Source organism: Macrotis lagotis, chromosome 7 (genome assembly GCF_037893015.1).
Source record: "Macrotis lagotis isolate mMagLag1 chromosome 7, bilby.v1.9.chrom.fasta, whole genome shotgun sequence".
NCBI lineage: Eukaryota > Metazoa > Chordata > Mammalia > Peramelemorphia > Peramelidae > Macrotis > Macrotis lagotis.
This window is the reverse complement of record NC_133664.1, coordinates 206,974,671-206,982,659: the sequence shown is the minus strand read 5'-3', so window position 1 is coordinate 206,982,659 and position 7,989 is coordinate 206,974,671. Positions and strand designations below refer to the sequence as shown.

At 35.1% G+C, this 7,989-nt stretch overlaps 1 pseudogene; it reads left to right on the top strand.

The window, feature by feature from the left end:
* The first annotated feature begins 3,722 nt into the window (after positions 1 to 3,722).
* LOC141493368 (mitogen-activated protein kinase 6 pseudogene) lies at positions 3,723 to 7,827 on the top strand (annotated as a pseudogene).
* Positions 7,828 to 7,989: the final 162 nt, after the last annotated feature.

The following is a 7,989-nucleotide window of genomic DNA, read 5'->3' as shown; positions in this document are numbered from 1 at the left end:
AAGTCACTGAGAGAGACTAGTGAAGGTGATAATACTGACTCTGAACCAGACTTTACAAGTAAGTAGTTTCTTATTTTAAAACTCACTCTTTGAGTTATTGTGTATGCTACAATGATTTTTTAAAAAATTTCTTTGACATGTCTAGCAACTTATATACATTATTTACCCATAGGAAAAGAAAAAGAGGGCAAAATGTGATGTTAGGGTAATCACAGAGCAAAAAACATTTTCTTTGCCTTTTTGTTGATTAATGCATTTAGTTCTATCTTATTAAAAATCTAAGGGATTTTGTAAAATTAGATTTTGCTCCTTAAATGAAAGAATGAGGAAAGGAACATCAATTTTTTTTATTGAGGTTCTTTTTTTTGCAAGGCAATGGGGTTAAGTGGCTTGCCCAGGGCCACAGAGCTAGGTAATTATTAAGTGTCTGAGGCTGGATTTGAACTCAGGTACTCCTGACTCCAGGGCTAGTGCTCTATTCAACTGCACCACCTAGCTGCCCCCAAGGAACAACATTTTAAGAAAGAAATGGACTCTAAGATTTCAAGTCTCTTACTTATTGTTTGTACATAGTTATAACTTGTCACCCCCATCAGAAAGAGTTCCTTGTTTTATGCCCTTCCTTGTATCTTGGTGCCTGGAACAAACTTGATTTAGCTAAGGAATGCATCTCTGGCAAGGGAGATAACTAGGACAAAGGCAGGGAGATGGAGTGTTATGAGTGAGGAATAGAGAGGAGGCCAGTTAGACTGAATCATAGGTAGAAGGGGGAATAATGTGGCTGAAAAGATCAGTTGGGGCCAGGTTGTGTAGGGCTATAAAAACTAAACAAGAGTTTGTTTTAATCCTAGACATAATAGTTCATTGAATAGGGGAATTGTATGGTCAAATCTTCTCCAGAAAATGCATTAGAATGTTGAGAAATTTGAGACAGGAAGGCCCATTAGGAGATTATTTCAATATTCTAGCCAAGAGGTAGTGAGGGCCTGAACCAAAGCTGCAATTGTGTGAATGAAAAGGAAGGCTAAAATGGGAGAGATGTTGAAAAGGTAGAAATGATAAGATTTGGCAAGTGATTTGACTATATGAATTGAAGGGAGCATGGAAAGTTTGGGGATAATATCAAGGTTATGAACTTGGAAGAATGGAATGATAGTGGTGCCTTCCACAGAAATAGAGAATTTTGGAAGTAAGGAATTTTTGGGGGGGTGGATAATGAGTCCAGTGTTAGAGATTTCTCTGGGACATCCAATTTGAACTTCCCAACAGATAGTGGATAGAAAATTGGACTCTTAGACATTATATTCTGTGTTTAAGACTTATTTCAGACACATAATTAAGTCACTCAATCTTTTGGGAAACCAAGCAATTGCTGATCTCCGGTGGTAGAGGAGTGTTTCCTATCCTATTTCTTTTGAATAGACTCATTTATATTGTAGTTCTGTCATGGATTTCATTCTGCCAAGCTTCTTTTTTGTTTGTTTGGTTTTTTGTGGGGCAGTGGGGTTAAGTGACTTGACCAAGGCCACACAGCTAGGTAATTAAGTGTCTGAAGTCAGATTTGAACTTAGGTCCTCCTGACTCCAGGGCCAGTGCTCTATCCACTGTGCCACCTAGCTGCTCCTCAGTCCATCCAGTTTCACTGAAAATCTTAAATCTTCAGAGAAAGCTTAGAGCATCCTCTTGCTCTCTTCCCAAAACTTTTATCTCAATTTGGCTTTGCCCAAATAATACTAACTACAATCACATATACAAACTGCCAACCACATGTGCCTTAGTACTATGCAGTAAAATAACCATTATGTTTATAAATCACTGCCATAAAAGATTCTACAACAAAGAACTATTCATCCTTGAAATCTAATCATTTTCACAATTAAAAAAAATCAAAAGAAATGATGTTTGGCACATAAAGTACTCTATATTTTTTAGATCACCTAAAGATAGACCTGGCAGTCTGTGACAATCTATTAAAAAATCTTGTTCTGCTCAGATTGGGGTTTGTCATATTTATCTAAATAGAAAACATAGGATTTTGTCAGTTATGTCCACAGTATGGAAATTAACTGAATTTCCAGAGGGATTTGTCTGTCAAATTCGCTGTGCCATTCTGTACTATTTATGTAATAGTAGTTCTGTTTTTTGTTAACAATATTTGAGCTAGTCTTGAGTGGATAGCTAATTGTTTAGATGTTAATTATAATCTTACAATATTCTTCCATGTAACATGTGAATATGAGCATCAGAATTATTAGTGCTGACTATTTTATTTGTATGTGATATCTTATATTTAATGTCTCTTAAACATTAGGAAATACACTACCATTTGAGTTCCTTCAAGTGACTTAAAACTCACAAGTCTGATCTGTTTTTCTGAGAATAAAACTGATAGCTGTCTTGTTAAAACTGCTCATAATTTTAAAAAATTAGAAAACTTACCTAAAATAAAAGTGGAAAATTTAATTCATTTAAAAAAATTTTATTTTTAAAAAATTAACAAAAATCTACCCCTTTTAATAATCCATTTTTTCAGGGTGGCTAGGTGACACAGTGGATAAAGCACTGGCCCTGGAGTCAGGAGTACCTGGGTTCAAATCCGATCTCAGACACTTAATAATTGCCTAGCTGTGTGGCCTTGGGCAAGCCACTTAACCCCATTGCCTTGCAAAAACCTAAAATAATCCATTTTTTCCCTCTCCCACCTCTTCCCCCACCAATTGAAAAAAGAAAGAAAAATAAAACCCTTGTAACAAATGTACACATTTAAAACAAATTCCCAGATTGGTCATGTCCAAAAAATATTAACTTAGTTTGCAGCCCAAGTCCATCACCTCTCTGACAGGAGAGTGGTATCATGTTTTATCATTAGTCCTCTGGAATCATAGTTGATCATTTTTTTGCTTACACTTTTATTTTATAAATTATTTCCCTGGTTCTGCACCTAATTAATTTTGATTCACTTTGATTCAGGTGAAAGTAATTCTTATTTCAGTGAAAGTGAGGGGGAAGATGATGAAGATTTTACTACAAGGAAAAGTAAAGCCAAAGAAAATAAAAAGAGAAATGCTAAGATCAAAACCCCAGTGAAAAAGGAAGAGAAGAAACCCTCTAAATCTTCTAACAGTTTAGGTAAGCTTGATTTAAAACATTGAGCTTTGCCAAAGAAGTATACTTTGTTTGCTCTATTAATTCTCTTTTAAAATTGCCCTCATCTTAATTATTTTGGAAATGTAGTTTTCTGTTTAAAAATAATTTTACAATTAAAATTCAACTGTACTAGCTTCTGATAACTCTCATCTCTGCTCATGAAACTATGGAAATGCATTTAATTAGAAATTACTTTTTTCTAACCTTACACCAGAACTACTTTTTTTGACGTTGGTAAATTATTTTTTTAAATACTTGGGGAATTAGGTCTTCTTGAAGGAACTGATACTTTTGCTGAGCCTCCAAGTTACTGGGATTACTGTAATTTCTTATGAATTGCTTGATTTTTAAAAAATAATTATATAATCTTTCTAGTGTGAAAATCATTTTGGCTTTATGTTTAACCTTTTTTTCTTTTTCAAACAAGCAAAACCAGTGATCTCTCAATCCACGCTTGAGTCAAAACCAGCACCAAAAGAACCTTGTCTGTCTTCAAAGCTTGTTAGGAATCCATTACAAACACTCAGTCCTTTAGGTGAATCTAAGAAGCCCAGATGGGTCCCACCAGGTGAGGAATTTTTCTTTATTCAAGTAAACATAGTACTAGTAACTGCATCTGTTTGTTTAGTTAGCAACTTTTTGTTTCCAGAATTTGGCTATGAAACTTAAGGGAAATTTAGTAGTTTGTCTCACTTCAATAAAAAGAACATTTTGTCTTGGAGCAAGAAATCTTAGAATTTGAGAACCAGCTGTGTTGCTATTTTTGTTAGATTTGCTTGATAGCTTTTTTCTTCTTTATCTTCTTCCTTCCATAGATAGCTAAGTCAATGACCAAGTTTTATCTAATATCTAATTTTCTTTTGTAATTTTGTAATTACAGAAATCTATGCTTTTCTTTCCATTTTCATCTTCCTCTTTTACATGTGGATTAAAGATTCTTTTTGAACACAATATTTACATATAGTACATAAATATGTGTAGAATGAATACAAAGTAAATACAATGTTATTTAAGAATGAAGGGTATTGGGGGCAGCTAGGTGGTGCAGTGGATAGAGCATTGGCCCTGGAGTCAGGAGTACCTGAGTTCAAAGCTGGCCTCAGACACTTAATAATTACCTAGCTGTATGGCCTTGGGCAAGCCACTTAACCTCATTTGCCTTGCAAAAACCTTAAAAAAAAAAAGAATGAAGGATATTAGCATTTAAGAGGATCAGGAATGATTTCATATAGAAAAAAAGTATTTTAAGTTGAATTTTAGAAAGAACGGATTTGCTCTCTTGGGTCAAGGTTACATGGTGGTGACTGCAGCAAAGCCTTAGAGAAGCCACTGCTGCCAACACTGCTGGAGACTTGAGCCGACCTTAGGGGCTATCTGCAGGCCCTACATTGCCACAATGAGTTGAAGAAGTCCCATTGTCGCAGAGTAACAGCTTTGGTAGCTTTGATTGTGGTTGTGGTGAGCTGGAGCCACCTGATCATTAACAAAAAACATCTTCTGTAAACCAACAGCTGCCAGAGCTTCCTAGTCAAATAAACAGTTAACAAAGGAGGAAAAGAAACAAAACTAGCATAGTGCTTAGTGGCACCTAGAAATGATGCTGCTCAGGACCAATCCAACACAGAATGTATCTGCACTGGGAGGAGAATGTTCAGAGAAGCCTATTGTGTGCATATTTATTCACTTTTTTGTTAAATGTTAACTTGTTTAGCATAGCAAAGCTGAATGCATAGTATGTCATTTCATTCCATTTTGCATTTCTTGAATGTTTTCTTTAACTGTCTGCAGAGTTGCTGCCCTTATCTTGAGCTATGGATACTGTAATTTTTCTAATTCTCAGTATGAGGTAGAACTTACAAGCTTAAATTTAAAGGGAACTCACCAGGCTTGGCTAGCACATGAAATGAGAATCAAGAAACCATCTTGCAGTGGAAGCAGAATTATTTTTCTTCATTTTTTAAAATCTTTCTTTTTTGATGCCAGTTTATTCCATGTTTACACAAATTCATCAGTTTGAAAGAGAAATAATATTAAGTGGTTTCAAAATGGCAGAAAAGTTTGAAAGTCTCATGAGCATTGATGGCTCTTGGTATGTGGACTAGGTTGTGGTGGCAATGGCTGTTTTTTCTGCTGTCGATAATGACTGATAAAAGAATGGCTATTAAGAAAATTTTTCTTACAGAATGTTAAACATGCGTTATGTGAAATCAAAATTATTAGAAGACTCAACCATGATAACATTGTGAGAGTATTTGAAATTCTTGGTCCCAGTGGAAGTCAGTTAATAGATGAAGTGGGCGCTCTGACAGAACTGAACAGTGTCTACATTGTTCAGGAGTTCATGGAGACAGACTTGGCTAATTTGCTAGAGCAGAACCCTTTATTGGAGGAGCATGCCAGGCTTTTCATGTATCAGCTGCTATGTGGGCTCAAATTATTCATTCTGCAAATGAACTGCACAGAGATCTCAAACCAGCTAATCTTTTCATTAATACTGAAGATTTGGTGCTAAAGATAGGTGACTTTGGTCTTGCCTGGATCCATGGATCCCCATTATTCCCATAAGGGTAATCTTTCTGAAGGATTAGTAACTAAATAGTACAGATCTCCATGACTTTTACTTTGTCCTAATAACTATACTAAAGCCATTGATTGACATGTGGGCTGCAGGATGCATCTTTGCTGAAATGCTGATTGGGAAAACCTTCTTTGGAGATGCACAAGAGCTTGAACAGGCAGCTGATTCTAGAATCTATTCCTGTAGTACATGAGGAAGATCATCAGGAGCTTCTCAGTGTAATCCCAGTTCACATAAAAATTGATATGACTGAGCCACACAAACCCTTAATTCAGCTGCTTCCAGGAATTAGTCATGAAGCACTGGACTTGTGCTGTCAATCGATCCATGGGACTAAATGTCAACAATTTCAAGTCATACTTTTCACACTAAAGATGAAGTTTTGCTCATGGATAAAACTCATAGTCACATTTATAAATGGAAGAGGTACCATGAATGTCAGTTTTCCGACCACAAGTGGTCCATTCACAATAATTTTGATATTGAAGAAGTTCAGCATGATCCAAGGAGCCTTTCTGATGTCACTGATGAAGAGAAAGTACAAGTAGATCTTCGAAAATATTTGGATGGAGACTGTGAAAAGTATCCAAAGGATCCTGCCTTTGATACTCATTTCTTTACTGAGCCTTGTTAGCAATATCCAGATCATCATGAAATTTAAGTATTGTAATCTGGAATGTTGCCACACTTGTAACTACAAAATGAGGTCATCATCATACCTAGAAAACTGAGTTTGTAGAGATAGTGAAATTAACCATCACTATGAACTCAGACTTATAGATCTTTCTAATTGGAAATAACAAGGCAAAGAAAAATCTGATAAGAAAGGCAAGTCAAAATGTAAAAGGAATGGATTGGTTAAAGCTCAAATAGCTCTTGAGGAAACATCACAGCAACTGGTCGAAAAAGAAAGGGAAAAGAATCAAGGATTTGACTTTGATTCCTTTATTGCAGGAACTATTCAACTTAGTTCACAACATGAGTCTACTGATGTTGTTGATAAATTAAGTGACTTGAATAGTTCAGTGTCCCAATTAAAATTGAAAAATTTGATATCAAAGTCAGCAAGCTGGGAAAAATAGGAAAAAGGAATGGCAGATTTGGCTCATTTAGAAGCTTTGTACCAATCTTCTTGGGATAGCCAGTTTGTGAGTGGTGGGGAGGAATGTTTTCTCAAAAATCAGCTTTGTTGTGAAGTAAGAAAGGATGGACAAATAGAGGAGAAAAACACTTAAACCAGTTACTTGGACAAGTTCATTAATAGGAAGGAAGACACTGAAATGCTAGAAACTGAGCCAGTTTAGGAAAAGATGTCAAGTTTGGGGAAAGAGAAAGTAGGGAGGGTTTCCTTAACTATAGTGGGGAGTTCCTTTTTAACAAGCAGCTTGAGTCTATAGGCGTCCCACAGTTTCATAGTCTAGTTGGTTCACCACTTAAATCAATACAGGACACATTAACACTTTCTGCTATGAAAGATTCCCCATAAAACATAAAGCACATTCTGAAACATCTGAAATAAAACCTCTCAGCAGACAGTTCTTTTTATTTTCATGAAATGTGTTTTGTCTTTTTTTATTAGTAGTGTAATTTATTTTTTACTTGAACCAGACAGTATCATTTTAGTATGGATTTCATTAGTTCTTGTTTTTTAAAAATCCAGAGTTTCTATACATAAAATAGTTTTAATTTTAAACTGGCATGTCGTTTACACACAAATTTAAAAATAGAACAAATTAATGCAATGCAGGAGGAGCTAAAAGAAATTCACCAAGTCAAGTAAAAACATTCAGTAAAACGGTTATTCTACAGGAAAAAAAATCTTGCCTTGAAATTTACACAGTGAGACTGTACATAATGGCATGAAAATATCTTTTTATTCTAAAATGTTTCATTCATGAGTATTTTCAAGTTTTTCACACTGTTTACATTTCTTAAAACACATGATACCAGCAGCAGCTGAAAATGAATGCCAAATTTGGTACATGTGTTATCTACCCCAAGGTAACAGAAGTATGTGGCAAAACATCTGCCAGCATTATTATAGTACCTTCTTAATACAAACCATTCACTGTTTATAAGTGTTCTGGTATGCATTCTTTATAGTGAAATATTAATATAACATCTTATTTTAGTAAATCAGTATATTTTCTGTATTTAATTATAGAAAGTTAACTTAGTTTATTGAAATTTATTTGCAAATAAAGTTTTTCCATTTGGCACTGTGGTTTGTTGCCTACCTAGCTGAATATTATGTCAGCTTGTTC